The sequence below is a fragment of the Alexandromys fortis genome, unplaced genomic scaffold (genome assembly GCF_014885135.2).
Source record: "Alexandromys fortis isolate MF-2015 unplaced genomic scaffold, M_Fortis_MF-2015_v1.1 scaffold_68, whole genome shotgun sequence".
Lineage (NCBI taxonomy): Eukaryota > Metazoa > Chordata > Mammalia > Rodentia > Cricetidae > Alexandromys > Alexandromys fortis.
In genome coordinates this window covers 6,416,582-6,433,507 of record NW_026067948.1, presented here as the reverse complement: position 1 = coordinate 6,433,507, position 16,926 = coordinate 6,416,582, and the positions used below count along the sequence as shown (strand labels likewise).

The window sequence follows — 16,926 nt, the reverse complement described above, 5'->3', positions numbered from 1 at the left end:
GGCAATACCCATGAAAAGGAGGAAGCTCTTCTCAGACATGACACTAACAATTTATCTATATGACAAGGACTTGCACACATGTTGCATAAAAGTTTTCACAAGACAATTAGGAAATACAATTCAGAAACAAAGACAAACAAAGATTTCAGAAGTCACTCCATAAAAGAATGAAATTATATCAACTTCAAATAATGGTAAAAGGAAAATACATAACAACATTTTTCACCTTCAAGTTAAAATTTAGGTCATCAGCAACAGCTTTGGTTAAATTATGATGCTATTTGTAATGTATACTGCATTGTGTGTAGGAGTAGATAAAATGCAAAAATTGCTTTAGAATTTCATCAACTCCTTAAAAATCTATCTATACTCTGTATTCCAACAACCCCCAAAGGTAAGGAAAATGTAGGTCATGAAAACAAAGTAGAAAGAATTTTACCCACAACACAAATCACTTTACTCCACTTTGCAAGAGAATGGACTTGTTCTTGCTTTCAGAATAGTCTAAAGATACATTAACATGTCCAGTATCCTGGATTGGTTTTGCTTGGCAGTACGTGCTGTGAAGAGGATTGTACAAGTGTAATCTCGTGAACTCCCAAACTCCTGAGTTAGGAAGGTAATCTCCAATACAGGTTTGCTAGGCCAGGCTCATAGGAGGTGGATGGGTAGAAGTCTCCATTCTCTTCAGTGAGCTACTCTTGATGTCAGAGGGCCTGCAAAGTCCATTCAAATACACATTCGCACTCTTTCACCTAAGGGCACAGGGAAAAGCCACACACTTGGTGCCACTACTTTGATTTGGGCCTTTCCAAACTCCATTATGATGCTACATGACTTGTTCTTTACATATTTCCCAAGTGTGAAATTTCCGTGTACAAAATAGACAAAAAGTAAAGTGATGAAGTAGTAAATACATTTATCCAAGACCCTAAGACTGCCCTTTTCTCTGATAAATCTCTGCCAACCCAATGTAAAGACTCAGGACAATGGTCACCATAAGTCAGCCCTAACATTGGGGCAGGGCAGGGTTATTTCCTTGTTGCTTTTATACCAAGACTTTGCTCAATCATTGACTTAGGGCTTCTGACAAATTGCTTGAGCTCACCCGACTTTACTTCCTTTTTTCACTGGGTGGGTGCTGCTAAATTATAAGGAAGCATAGTGGAAGGCCGAAGTAGAACCTGTAGACGCTAATATCCCGAAACTGTGAGCTAATCTCAAAGTTAGCATCAAATAATGACTCGTTTCTTCCAAGTCTATCAACTGAGCCTTTCTGGGCTACTACACCTGGCAACATGGAGGAGCCAAACATCACTGCTTTCATAAAACTAACAGCATACAAATCTTTGCATGCGATATTGCAAAATCAAACATATTGCAACGTGTAATCTGAAATATATATTTACATACACATATGCACACACACACACACACAAAGGCAAAAAAATCAGAGTAGTGTTAAGCCTGTGGAGAGGAAATTGCTTGGTACAGAGCTTGAGTAAACTCTCTAGGGTGCTAATAGTGTTCTAGATCTGATTTTAATACTGCACAAATTAAAAATGGATCAAAAATTGCTAAATTGTACACCTAATGGCTAAAATTTCTACTTGAGTTTTCTTTCAAGACTAGGTCTTGATATCAATTTTACAATCACTGCATTTCATAACTACCTCCATTTCTTTTCTATAAATACAAATGAGGCTGGCACCTGCAACCAAAACAGCTGTAAAAATTATCTGTAATTCTCTATTCATTTACAGTTGCAACTCATAATTAACCTGAAACACAACCGAGTTAAAACACAGGCCTTTAAACTTATGTAGGTTGTAACTGAGCATGATTTGGGAATGGTCAGACAAGCATCTGTGGAAGTGTGTTTTAGTAAACAATTGTACAATTGTCTGTGTATAGACATGCCTACATGACTTTTTGAGAAATTGTTTTTTTTATTGATTTTTATTGAGCTCTACATTTTTCTTTAATTTTCTTCCTGCTTCTCCCCTGCCCTTCAACCCTCTCCCAAGGTTCTCATGCTCCTAATTTACTCTGGAGATCTTGTCTTTTTCTACTTCCCATGTAGATTAGATCTATGATGTCTCTCTTAGGGTCCTCATTGTTGTCTAGGTCCTCTGGGATTGTGATTTGTGGGATGTCTTTCTTTACTTTATGTTTAAAAATTCCTTTTCTGTCCCTAATTTTAATTGCATCTTCATAAATTGAACATTTTTCTTGATATATAATTGTATGATGTAACTAATGTATCTACAGGGAAAATATGAACAGCTATTATGAGGTCTTCATCCATGCACTGTCCTAGTTGCTGTTATGTACAAAGATATTCAAATAAATCAGTCAAATGCTTTTTGTGAAAATATACATGCTCAGTATCTATATAAAAGATCATCTCTAGCTGCTTACCTCCTGGCCTCAGGTCTGTATCTCTAAAAACATCTCTGTAAAGCTATGGTAGATATCTCTTGGCTTTCTTATGTAAGCACCTCAGCCCTGTATATGCTTCCGCTTATCATCATAAAGCAATGTTTCGTTTAGGCAGTTATGAAGCACCCATGTGATTTTAATTTTTGTTTAGTATGTGTATTGTGTGTGTTGTGTCATCTGAGCATTTGTGCACCACCTGTAGACATGGTGCCCAAGAAGGCAGAAATAAAAATCATAGCTCATAGATCTGAATTTGTAGATAGTTGCAAATGGACATGTGGGTGCTGGGAATCAAAGCCAGGTCCTCTTGAAGAGCAGTCAGTACTCTTAGGCATTCAGCCCTCTCCCCATTGACTCTTGGGTAATTTTGTTATTTGTATTATATACATAATTTTATGCATTTGTTTATACTCACCCCTCCCCACCTCATCCTTTTTCTTCTACACCCAACTTTGTTTTCTTCCTTTCTTTTTCTTTTCTTCTCTCTTTCTTCTTTGCTTAATTTTTTTCAATCAAATCTATACTAATTGCCAAAAGCTTTTTAGCTAATGTTGGGGACTTCATATCCACTTCCCAACAAACTGCTTGGATTTTCCCTGCATTGAGCTTACACATTTGAATCATGCATGCTGTAACCGTTAACTATGAGTTCATACATTTTACGTGTGTGTGTGTGTGTGTGTGTGTGTGTGTGTGTGCGTGTGTGTGTGTGTGTGTGTAGCTGAGTGCATGTATCCTCTGAGGCCAGACAAGAGTATTTAATCCCTTGGTGCTGAAGTTCTAAACAGCAGTGAGCCATCCCATTGGTTCCTGGAAACCAAGCCAGGTCATCTTCAAGGGCCAGATCTCTAGTCCCACCACCCCATTTTAAATATGCCTAAAGTAATACAAGTATAAACCACATAGCTTATCCTTTTCTTTTCATGTGGTTTTAAATGTTAAATTTCCTGTTTTGTTTATTGGCATCCTTATTTCTAAAAGTCAGATAAATCCGTTATTCCCAGCAGCCCTTACATAGACTTGTTTTTAGAGATGCTCAGATGTTAGTTTGGTTTGTCATTTCACTTTGTGTGCACATGTGTATTCCTGCAGCCTCCTGTCTTCTGAAGCAATATGAATTTTTCGTTTTCATCAATGAGGCATCAGCCGTTCTCAAATCTCTGCTGTCAGTGTTGTATCTCCAAGGTCTTTGCTCCCTTCCTTGCTTCGCTCTGTGAATTTATTGCATGAGGTGGCAGTTTACTGAAAACTTGCTCACCTGACAAAGTCTTTATCCCATCCCCACAGGATGTTAATACTTTTTCTTGTCATAGGATTCTACAGTGTAACTAATTTTCACTCAGATTGAAAAAAATATTACCTTTGCTTTGTCTAGCACCCAACATTTTAAATGTATTTTCAGTTTATTTTTTGAGATTTTCATACATGTATCAATGTGTTTTGAACAAATCTACCCCTCAATCCTTTCTACCCTATTCTACCCAGATCCCCTTCTACCCCTTCTCTCTCCCAATTCCATACACTCATTTTTAGCCCACTGAGTCAGCTTAGTTCCGCCAGTGTTACACAGGTATGGGATTATTCACTGGAGCATGAGTAGCCTGTCAGCAACCACATCCCTAAAGAACTGACTCTCTCTGCCCCAGCAGCCATCAGACACCAATAGCTTAGACACTGGTGCGACTTTGTGCACATCTCCCTGTGCAGGCTGCTTTGACTGACTTCACCTTGTACAAGTCTAATGCATGCAGTCACAGCTGCTGTCAGATCTTCTGGGCAGTGGCCCCGTCATGTCCAGGAAACACAACTTCTGGCCATTGCAATCTCATAGTCCCCTTTCCAGAATGATCTCTGAGCCTTAAGGCGAGAAGGTGTGATATAGATGTCCCATACATCAGACTTTGTACTCTCTGCATGTTCTCTAGTTAAGAGTCTCTGTATTAATTACCTTCTACTGTGAAAAGAAGGCTCTCTGATGAGGATTGAAGGCCACGCTGGCTATTAATTTACAGACAAGTGCTTCTAAGGGTTTTTAATAATGGCTGTATCCATAGAGCTGTCAATAGTTTTGCAGGGACTCTTCTTGTTTTTATGAGAATTCTGCTGAGAAATGACTGGGTTTCCTGCAAGATTTGAAGCTTTTCCTTTAACCCCTGTGATTATGAAAATTTTAATGATTATTCACCTTAATCATCATCAATTTAACTCATTTATTGCAATTCTTAGTTGATAATTTTGCTCTATTTTCTTTCTTTGCAATTCATGAATCCGATATTTGGCAAGCCCAAATCAAACCTCCAATCATTTGAAAATGGGGGTTTCTCTTAGAATACGTCTCTGGGCATTTTTGTGTAATTCTATGGCAGGCTCTCCCTGATTTTATCTTTCGTTTTTCCTTAAGGTTACTGTTGTGTATTTTATTTCACTGATTTGATGGAAGTCATTTACTAAGAGCGCCATGCATTTTCATCAGCTATGTTACTTTTACCCATGCACTGTGCTTTCTCAAGTCATGGCAAGATAACAGTCCTCATTCCCATCCTAGACAAACACTGGTACTCAATTTATTTATGCATTTTCCATTCACTTAGCACATGTTCGTTGTATGTACTGTTCTGCTCTAGGAGAGACAACAAAAGATTAAGGAATAGACATCTCCATAAGCTCATCTTAGAGGCTTAAGAGGCAACACAGAGCAAACTTAATTATATTATGAATGACTTAGAACATTATGACCCAACTATTTTTCCCTTTCTCAAGGATTTTATCCCAACCATGAATCCTGTCATCCTTCACCATCATATTCAATGTGCATTAAATACTCTCAGCTAATAAGTCTCCCTCATTTTAAGTTTAAAAATATGTTTTCCAGACCCAGGAAGCACACCTAAGGTTTTGCATATTGCAGACAAACACACTCAAGCACCACTCCACTCCCTAGCCCCCCTTGTCGCCGCCGATGAGCTTTGTACCCTCACGATCTCTTTATCTATTGCCCTCTCCTCGCTGGCCATAGAGACAGCCCTTGGGATTTGTCTTTTGTATTGGCTGCTATGACTTCTTTTCTTTCTCATAACTAGATAACCCAATGAAGCCACTGTTGGCAATGAAACCTCACAGCCAAGGAATGAATGGACAATTAGTCGTCTCTTCTTCACTCCAACACAGCCTTAAGTACAGCAGATCCATACTTTGTTTTAAAATATTTTATTTACTAAACTGAAGTAAAAAGCAATTTCTCAGACTGACTCTTAACACTTCAGATTAAATGTCGGAAGACATTTAATTTATATAAATTCACCTTTCAAAGAAAGTACCTCACTATATGTGTGCATGTGATTAAGTATATGCAACATTTAAAAAGTACTACATAGATATATACTGAAAAGAAAATTTAGTAGATTTAATTATTCTGTAGTTAAAAATGCATATTATCTTAAATAATATTTTGCAAGCTTACTAAGAACATTCAGCTGAAATGCTGATAGAAGGAAGGACTAAAATTATTATCATAAGTGGTATAGTCCAAAGAAGAAGGTAAAATCATTTTATGTAAATTAAACGACTGCAAAGAAGAAATCACTTCCTACAAATTTTTCGTGAATGAAATAGAAGACCACAATCATGTACTGTATTTCTGTGAAATGAACAAAAATTGCTCTTGCTTCAACAGATATTTGCTACTGAGTTCTTAGAAAGGGAATGGTCTCACAATCGAAATAGTGATGGGCTATAGCAATAACTGAAGGCAGCAGAACCTGAGTGCCAACCACACAAAAAGAAAGCATTGCCGGGCGACAGAGTCAATAAAGATCACAGAGCTCCCCATCATGCTTGAATTGCAGTTATTAATCACACTGTCCACAAACAGCAACTGATGATGGATAATCATCCAACTATGGTGTCAGGTCTTCTATGGACCAGGCAAACTGGCTATGTATTTGAGATCTCACAGATTGTCAGAATCCACAACTCTGTGCATGCTCAAATCAGTTGTTTTATTGTTATTGAGTGTATGAAGAGAAACGCAACAGAAGAACACTTCCTCAGATTTCTCAGATCGTTTTTGAAATTCAGGTGAATTTGTAACACATTGATCACAAACACAAAAGTTATTAGAAGCAATTGTTCTGCAATAAAAACTGAGTGCTCATAACATGATTACGGCACAAGCATCTGCCACTCATGCAGACAGCATTCTGTAAACCCATCAACCTAACTCTATTTCCCTCTGATTGTATCAGAATAGCTTTCGGCATGGCAGGGATTTGAGTGGCAGGCATCCACCTTGGTGTACAGTGTTGCAGGCTCAGCTTTGTTTGAGGGAATCATCACTCTTTGAAAAAATGCAAGTTTTTAAATGGTTTCTTATTGAAAGGGAGAACGTAAGGAATGCCGCTGCCTTTTTCTCCTTAAAAAGTCCAAGTTTTTATAGTCCCCAGCTTCCATAAATATTTTACTAACTTTCTAAATTGACTTTTTGGTTTTGTAATGAGAAATACCATGAATTATTTAAAAACTCCAGACAGGAGATATATATGTATGTGTATAGGAAGATAACTGTGTGTGTGTGTGTGTGTGCCATATAGTACAATCGAGAAAGATGATGTTCCAAAATAATGAGAGTATTCAGTACATTTAAGTAAGGTTAACAACCTCATGCCTACAGAAATATCCAAAGTCATTTTTAAATTTTAAAGTTTTCTTGGCTGCAGGTTCGATATCTGTCACACGGAATTAGAGTGAGGTGTCTGTTGTGGAGTCCTCACTGAGCAAGTGAAGCTGTCAGACTTTGAAGGGACTGCTAAGGAAATCTAGTATGATTCTAGAAGTAGTGCCAAAATTCCCTTTCTGATACACCAAAAGTCTCCCCGGTGTTTGGTGGAAGAATACCTTCGTAACTTAGTGTTCTATACTAGAAAAACACCACTTGAAGCCAGCTTCTACCTTTCATTCACTTCCACAGATAAGGCCTCTAAAATCATACAGCACAAGCTAGCTTTTGACAGACTTTAAGGTTATGTGAAAGAATATTTTGATATTTAAGTATAACTAGTTACTTCAACTGTTCTTCTAAATCTCCTAAGGAACTACACTAACCGATATAAAGCATTTCTGTTAAAGGAATATCTATAATGTTTGGCTATACACTGAGATCACTTTATCAATACGGGTCAGTTTCTGTCTTTGTTAATACTGAAAAAATTCAAATATAATGGGAAAGAGATATATTGGATGGTTTTTGGATCCCTGCACTTTCCCTCTGATGCCCTTTGTCCTTATATCCATGCCATCATGGTATGGTAGACTTGTGGGATCATGTATCAAACACTGTAAGCAGATACCCACCTCCAGAGCTGTAGCTTGGGCTGCCTGTGGTCCCTTGCTAATAAACTCATGCTTCCTCTTCAATTATCCTAACCTTTAAGCTGGCTTTATACGTTATGGGTTTATTTGTCAAGCAGCAAATTGATTTCTGAGGAAGAAAGAGAATTTTTCAAAAGAAGAAAGCAAGGAACACAGACTCCCATAGGCTTGGGCCACAGAGCTGGGCTAACGAAGAAACCAGATTCCTTTTGTTCTCTTGTTTTTTTGTTTTCCTTTCAATCAAATAGCCTCAAAGACAACTTGGCCCTCATGGCCATATTTTTGTCTTTGAATAGTTGGCATCCTCTGAGTCAAGTCATTAATCAGAGGAATGTTCCAGTGGCTCTCTTAAACTTTTAGCCCTGAGAGGACAGGAATCTAGAATTCATTCCAACTCTGTCGTTCTTATGTTGAGACTGAGAGGACGTGAGTAATCCCCATTCTTCTGACTCAAGATTCCATTGTTTGAACAGTGAAGACATAAAAACGAAAACATCCAGGGAGTTCACTAAGATTTCTACTGACTCCTATCTTTTATAGTTTTTCATAGACGAGCCCTTGTCATAGTATTTTTAATAACGTCAAATAAAACATTTTATCCAGTTTGAGTTAGGAAGATTGGGGAAATATAAGCAGGAAATAGGTTAAGAATCACCCTTTTGCCCATCTTCGTCTATTAAAGGAAAATAGGTATGCTATATATTTTAAGAAAATTTGCATTTTTCTGGCTTGTGCTGTATAAATTAAAGAAAGAACTCCTCAAACACTACCCTTTGGCTCACCATCTTAAACTATGTGTGATTGGACTGGAGAGACAGCACAGAGGCAGAGATCTGGCACTGCTCTTGCAGAGGCCTAAAGTTCAGGTCTAAGCATCCATGCAAGGTCTAACAGTCACGTCTAACTCGAGCTCCAGGAGTCCCTGATGCCTCTGGACTCTGTTGGAAAACTCACTAATATCTGATATATAATAGATTCTTAGTTAATGTTTGAAGCATGAATTGATAAATGACTTGGTCCTGGGTTTTCGGTATACATCTTGAGTTTGGGTTGTAAGTTGTTTATTTTGCATTAGTCCTGGGATAATGCATGCCACCCTAGGGGGCATTTGTGTTTTCCCTCCTAGGAGACATGAGAGATTGAGGTAACTGATCATTCTCTGCTGATGCATTCTTGGTGTTTCAGTTATCCTAAGTATGCTGTAGAAAGCTACAAATATATGTATATATCTTTTTTGCTTTTTGCTCTAACTGTTCAGGTACCTGTTCTAATCATGATAAAAATCAAAGTAGCCCATCTTTGTGTGGGGCAGGGAGGAAAGGCATGCCGTGTTCACTAGCTCTTAAGAATAATACAGTTTACAATGTGATTCTCCTAGTCACTCTACAGGAATTGAGCCTGAAACGGGGCCAAGTCTCCCGGGCCCCACAAACTCATAAAAACACAAACAAAGGGCAGCTAACTTCCCGAGTGAACAATGCCTCCGATGTAAAGCCATATCACTTCTCAAAACGCTCTCCTGGATTCCAGCCTTCTCTTACACAGCCATGTAGCTATGGCTCCTCTTGGGCTAAGTTCCTTCAATGCTTTTTGGAGAACTTTTCTCTACTTCTGCTGTATAAGACAAAGGGAAAGTAGAAATCCCCAGTTCTCAATTAGTAACATCAGGACCTCTGTCCAGCAGTTGTTAATTAAAGCTGATAGCAAACTGCTCCCAAATACCTAAGCTTAACACCACTTCAGTGCCATGTACTTCTGTTACAGTCCTGCTCTGTTGGATCATCCTTTTTGTACAGCTCTCATTTTTCTCTCATTAATGATGCTAGATCATGAGTTCCATAAGAACATGGAAGTTCTGACATTGTGCTCAGTGGTACAGCCTCAGTCAATAGAACATTGGCTCATATAAAATAAATCTATTGGAATATTTAGGTTAATAAAATAAATCTATTGGAATATTTAGGTTAATTATGTTAACTAATGAATCCATGCATAATCTACTTTATATTTTGATTTATTGTTGATTTCCTTTCTTACAAATATTGCTGAAGTATAACACAGGTTTTAAGGTAGCTGGATATTTATTTCCACAGAATTCTAGTTGCTCAATTTCTTAGCAAGAAGCCTAACAATAAAACCAGTTTACCTCAGAGTACAGGAAGCCTCCCATCTGCAAGTGGTTTATATTTTCAGTAATAATGATTCAGCATCAACAGAGCACAAAGTCTTCTTTAAGAAGCAATGTGGAGCAGCATCTGCAGTGTATAGCTCTAAATAGCAAAGGAAAAGTTTGCCCAGAATCCTAGATGGGAAAAAAAAAAATCTAATGATTCCTGATTGGTTAATTGCATTTCCGGGATCATACATTACTGCCTAGGTTGTTCTCTTCTCCCTTATCTCCACAACAATTTGTTAAAAATATCCAATGCAGCACCCTGTCCCTGGTGATAATAGATAACCACAAAAATTATTCACATAGGTTATAACGTATCATTTACTGTTGAACATACAGAAGTAAATTCTGATGATTTGAAAACAAGAAGATCAGTTTTTGGAGGATTTGGCTTTGCTCTTTGTAATTAGGGGACAGATTCTTTATGTACTCCTGGAAAACAGCTGCAGCTGGGCTGAGGAATGGGACTGTGGTCAGGAAAGTGATGATGCATCACACACCCTGGAGTGAAAGGGTCCAGTCAGCCCAGGAGAGTACACCGCAGCAGGGCTTTCTTTTCTGGAGGTCGAGGGAGGAATTTTCTCTCTGTTTCCATGAGAAAATATTTTAAGCTACTCAGTCGCCTCCCCCTTGGGATATAATTAGATAATACCATATTAGACATTTAAAATTCAGACTTTTTCCCTGGATTTCTCATAAATTCATCTTTTTATGTGTTTTTTTTTCAAGTAGTTTTACTATTTTAGATCTCAGCTATTTCATCTGAAAAAGGATAGGAATATACCCAACCTTGTCTAAGGGTTTTTCACACTTTATATTTTGGGGACTCTCATTCTAACACAGCAGCTATGCTCTCCTAAAGGAAAATGGGCTTGAGCACTTGGTCTTCTGATGTGGGAAGTCCTTCAGTATGTGTGTTGCTTTTATTGGTTAATGACTAAAGCTGTTTTGGCCAATGACTTAGCAGAATAAATCCAAGTGGGAAATCGAGAGAGAGAGAGAGAGAGAGAGAGAGAGAGAGAGAGAGAGAGAGAGAGAGAGAGCGAATAGGCAGAGTGGAAGGAGACACCATGTAGCCACTGAAGGAGTAAGATGCCATACTGGTAAGACACAACCTCGTGGCAATACACAGATTAATAGAAATTAGTTAATCTAAGAATTAAGAGCTAGCTAGGAATATGCCTGATCCTTTGGTCAAACAGTGTTGTAGTTAATATAGTTTCTATATGATTATTTGAGTCTGGGAGACTGGGAAACAAAAACACTGTCTACAGTCTTTGGCTTGTTTGTGGCACATTAAATTGCTGTAAATACTGTCAAGATTCAGAAAAGATTCATTAACCAATTGACTTTTGTCTCATTTTACATGATACTATTTTGCTAGGAAGTGTATGCAAAATGAATTTGTTTAAATATATTATATGCTAAGCTTTTTTGGTTGTTTTTAATTAAGGGAAATTATCACTCTCTTGCTAAAGTTACCCATTGCTTGAGTCAGAATTGCTTAAGCAAAGGGAGTTCTCATAATGGTACTTGTCATGAATGAAACGAGGTAAGTTCTTGATAGAGTCATGAGGAACAAAATTCAAAAGCAAAGTACAGAAGATGGAGCCTCCAGAAAGCAGGGCAAATGCCTGTAATTCACTCACTTCCTTTAAATTAGTAAAATCATCAGTATTTTTAGTAGCTGTGTTTATTGTATCTTGCCCCTTTGCAAGACAGAAACCACATAGAAAACTAAATAAAGGGAAATTGTCTTGTATAATTCACATTAATAGACACTTCTTTACTAAAAACATTTCAGATATATAGTCATGTACACAAAACTAATATTATGTGACCATAAATAATGTTCTAAAATAATGAACAGTCATGAGGACACTAGAGAGAGCTATTACCACGGGAGAAACCAGGTTTGGTAATAAGTACAACTTCCCAACGTCAAAACCCATTACTATGTGAGCATCTCTCAAATAATTCTGCCACCAGGGTATGTTTTCATGTTAAACAACAAATTCCATCAGATAATTTGCTTTCTATCAGATTTTATATTTTTGTAATGAAAACTGAACCTACCACTATGAAAGCAAATATATTTAATCTGTAAAATATTTATACGCTAAATTCATGACAGTGTATATCTTTTAGCTGGATAGAAATGAATTAGAAAGAAAGTGTTGCTGCTCAGAATTTCAGAACCTCAAATGGCAGGAAGGATGTCCAAACACTGGATTTTGAAGTCAAGTAGCTGCTTCGATTTTAAGAGCAGATTGCACTAAAGAGCAATTATTTCCCTGGGGTTCACCTAACTATTGGGCTGGCTCTATATTTGATGTCTGCTTATCATTCAGCTAGCTTCCCAGGATGCCATTATTAAGGGGTTATACTAAGTCTCCATTCAAAGTCAGAGTCAATGTGAAATGTTCCTATAGAATGTTTGGTATTTGTTATGCCTGTATAGGCATTAATTTTCTGTTTGAAATCATTTAGCAAATTTTAATTAGTTAAATGTGTCTTCTCCAAGTTTCTCCAAGTAGGCTAACTTTTGAATAGTGTTCTTCTGACCTCCATGCCTGGGAACTGCATCTACATCACTCTTGTAGCTTCCTCTACCTCTTTCTGTGTCCTTTACCCACAAATTTATAGTATCTTAACCATTATAATTGTTATAATGTATATACATTATATACACACATATACTTATAATGTGTGTGTGCACATACACAGACACACACACGCACATACACACACGCAAACATGCAACCTACGGATTCCATTCAGTATTGCTCAAATGTACATGTGACCTAAGTTGGCCACTGGGGTTGGACAGCTTATGCAGAATCTTGTCTTAAGAAATAAATGATTTTTCCTTTCTCAGCAACCATAGACCTCCTTTCACTTTTCAGCAGTAGATTCAACTGACACGCTAAAATTTATAGGAATCATTTATTTACACTATATTTTCTTTCAAAGTCCTCTTTCCTCCAGGAAGATTATTTTTTATTTTATATTTTATATTGAAAATAAGAAATGGTATCTTTCTAATTATAAGAATATCTATTAGAAAACAACCTTATGGTGTTTTCACTGCACATCTGAATGCTAATTTTGAATAATTTCTTCTAAGTGTGTAATATGTTAAAATGGGTCATTAAAAACTCAAAGAAGATTCAAATCACTGCTTAATATTATTTCAACAGTTAAGAATGCCCAATAAGCTGGGCGGTGGTGGCGCACGCCTTTAATCCCAGCACTCGGGAGGCAGAGGCAGGTGGATCTCTGGGAGTTTGAGGCCAGCCTGGTCTACAAGAGCTAGTTCCGGGACAGGCACCAAAGCTACAGAGAAACCCTGTCTCGAAAAAAAAAAAAAAAAAAAAAAAAAAAGAATGCCCAATAAAAACAGTTTCAGCAATTTCTGTAGCTGAATTCGGGTCTATGCCATCCGGCTGTTGCTGGGCCACTGGATTGCTGGTGAGCTATTAAATAGAATGTGTTCATTCTTATTTCTTTTAATGCCTTCTCAACTGTAACTTTAGTGCTTAAGTAAAGCATGGGACATTGCACAATTTTCATTTTTATTTTCTTTAAAACTGTAAATGTGGACTTAGCCACTGTATTTTCAATGTCCCCAGCACATGATACTTCATAATAAACAAGAAATAGCCGTGTGAGATTTGAAAATTGCCTCCACACGTGTCCTCCATTTCCCAGTCGCCCATCTCAGAGAGCTCGGAAATCCCAGGATATCTTGGTTATTTTGTTCTGGTTTTTCTCTTAATAGTGTTGTTTCTGCTTTCAACATTTTCCTTGCTTGATAAGCACTAATGTACTAGCAGTCTGGTTTATGGAAAAAATTATAAGACTCTAGTTTACTTCCTTATTGATTTTTGTCTCCATGATGAGCACACAAAAAAAGTTGCTCATACAAAGGTATCCTCCTTCTTCAAACTCTTGCATATATACTTCCAAAATAAATATTTGGGGAAGGAAGAGATGTCAGTGATTGTAGTACTCTGTGAAAGTTCTATAATGGTGGAAATTGGAAAGCCTAGAGTCTCAAGGAAATTACCAAAGTAGAAGCAATTCTGCCTGAAGAAAATGGCAAGTGATGCCATCCTGAGAAAAGGTGATATCCAGACTGGTCTTCAAATCCGGGAGACATTTCCCAGTGTGTAATATAGAAAGCAAAGAATGAGAATCCCAAAATACCCAAAGTTATTCAAAGGGTGTTTCTAAATTCAGAGTGAATAAATATTTTGAGAATGGGATTCTTGCTCTAAATCAAACTGCCCATGAAGATCAAATGGCATTGGGCATAAAGATCAAATGCAGTATAAAGTGAAATAATGCTCATAATGAGTTGTTTTATATCTGAAGTCTTCAAGGCTTCCTCCACATGGAAAACTAATTTCAGCTAATTTATGTAAAAACAAAAATAAAGGGACCACTTCCTAATTATAACCCCAGTATCACAGACACTGAGAGCAACAATAAATAAATGGGACCTCTTGAAACTGAGGAGCTTATGTAAAGCAAAAGAAACAGTCAATAAGACAAAAAGGCGGCCTACTGAATGGGAAAAGATCTCCAGCAACCCCACATCAGACAAAGGACTGATCTCCAAAATATATAAAGAACTCAAGAAATTAGACATTAAACTTCTAAATAACCCAATTAAAATGGGTACAGAACTAAACCGAGAATTCTCAAAAGAAGAATCTCCATGTGTCTGAGAACCAGAAAAAGTCAGTCCACAAAGCTATATGCCTCTGCTGTACCAATCCAGCACTGAAAGTCTAGAAGCTCTCTAGAGAGTCACTGATTGAGTTCTTGGAACGGAAGAGAAACTGGTAACTTATATCAGCAAATGATCATAGCAAAAGCAACCGACAGACTCAGTTCTAAAGGGGAAGCTAAAACACACATAGGCATGTTGCTTTCCCTTGTGCCTTCTGGTACTGGACAAACAGTTAAAAACTGCCTACATTAAAAGTGAATCTTCTCTCAGTAAACCCTCTCTGGAAATATCCTAAGGAGAATGTCCAGAGATAAATCTCCGAGGCATCTCTCAAGCTAGTCAAGTTGAAAATCAAGTTCAATGATCATAATAGCATACAGGGATCCTCTTATTTCAGCCAAATGCTAACTATACATAGTAACAATCTATCTACTACACTTCTTCACCCTATAATATATAGGCTATAGAAAAGCTACAGAAAAAGTGATCATACAGCTCTAAGGAACCTACCAAAGACTGAGACCTGATAAGGAGACAAAGGATCACAGCAGATTTCTAGATAGACTTGAGGACCCAACCACAAAGCTTTTCAGGTTGCTGAGATGCCAAAGCAAGGACCTACTTCAAGGTACAACTACAATACCACCAGGTTTGACCCTGTTGTGTATCTATGAGACCAAGAGCATGTCATTTTGGTTCCTGGGTCTCCAGCTTATAAGGTGGTACATTTAATTTGATGTATACTGCAAGATCCAGAATTCAGAATTTAAGTGGAATAACATGAAAAATGAGTATATTGTATGACAGGAAATGTGTGTCGAAAATAGATTAAGAACTTGCAAATGGCTCAACTATTCTCTTTTTCTCTCTCCCTTTCCACCCCCATACTCTAATACAGCTGTAATAATCTTTCTTTCTCTTGCCTTAGGCTGTCTCAGAGACAACAGACTTATGAAGCCAGAATTCAAGAAGTTTGATGACTTAGTATTTTGTATTTTTTTCCTCTTTTCTTTTTGCTGTCACTTTGACAACTTCCACAGGAACGTGAGAGATGCCTGAGAGTACCCCATGTCAGCTAAAAATGAAGCTCATTCCCAGACACAAAAGAATCCACTTCATATGTAGAATTTTCCTTAGGGAGTCGAGAAGAATTAATCTAGATAAGACTCCTTTTGTGTTCTTATGCCTTTAGATATTGATGTGTAGAGTTGCTTGTTATGTAACATTTTAGGCAATTTTAGACAATAGATATTCCTTATACTTCTTTTAAAACCAGGAAGAATTATTTTTGATAAACATGAATGTACTAGTATCCCTAAGAGTAAGAACTTTTGTGTTCTGACTAAGAAGTGAAAAATGTAATATGCTAAAGGCCCCTGCTGTGTGACTTAAAACCCAGTTGTTTTCTTTCCCTGACAACCGTGGTGTTACATTTATTGGGCATTCCTTCAGCATTACCATATTCTCTTGTGTAGATATTTCTGCACAATCTAACATTCTTTTTCATTTAAAAGTATTTCCATGTTGGTAACATACTTTTAACTTGTAATGGTTCTTTACACTCTACATTATGTATTCTCAAATTTTACTATTATAGAACACATACTTCAACTCAATACCTTTTGTTATTATATTACATTACCTAGTACAGGTGTGACCCAATTTATTAAAGAATTTTTCTCCATGTGGACACTGGGTTATCATTTTAGGCCACTATACACCTCCTTATATATTGGCTATATGTGGGAATTTCTATTCAATTTTTATGCCCTGCTGTTCTGAGGCACTGGAGCAGTGAAAAGTCCTTACAGCAGCATGTATTTTATTCACGCCTCAGGATTTGTCTCGTGTATTCAGCTAACAAACACCAGATGCAACGCTATTCATGTTGACACATTCCATACTTCATGGGGAACCAGCGAAGTTCACAGAGGCGTAGATGGGCCTCAGCCACCAGGGACACGGCAGCTTTAAAACCAAGGCCCGTCTCATTTCTGTACATCATCAGCCAGTGCACTACCACTCCTAAAAAATAGTATGGATTAATTACAGTTTAGAAGGATCAAAACATACTGTATCCATTTACTTTTGGCCTGAAACCATGACTATGAATATCAATTAGAACACAGAAATGTGTTTTGCATGGAATTTATTAGCACATTGTACTAAGAAGGCAACTATACTAAATTTTCAAGTATTCAACAAG

General features: G+C 37.4%; 1 long non-coding RNA gene across 3 annotated transcripts in view; it reads right to left on the bottom strand.

The window, feature by feature from the left end:
- The window catches only part of LOC126506143 (uncharacterized), a 90,103-nt gene that overhangs the window by 30,955 nt on the left and 42,222 nt on the right, over nucleotides 1-16,926 (bottom strand). For all 3 annotated transcript variants that reach the window (XR_007593126.1, XR_007593125.1, XR_007593127.1), the window contains one exon: nucleotides 9,956-10,111. This is a non-coding gene — a long non-coding RNA (uncharacterized lncRNA). The remainder of the gene's footprint in view (nucleotides 1-9,955; nucleotides 10,112-16,926) is intronic.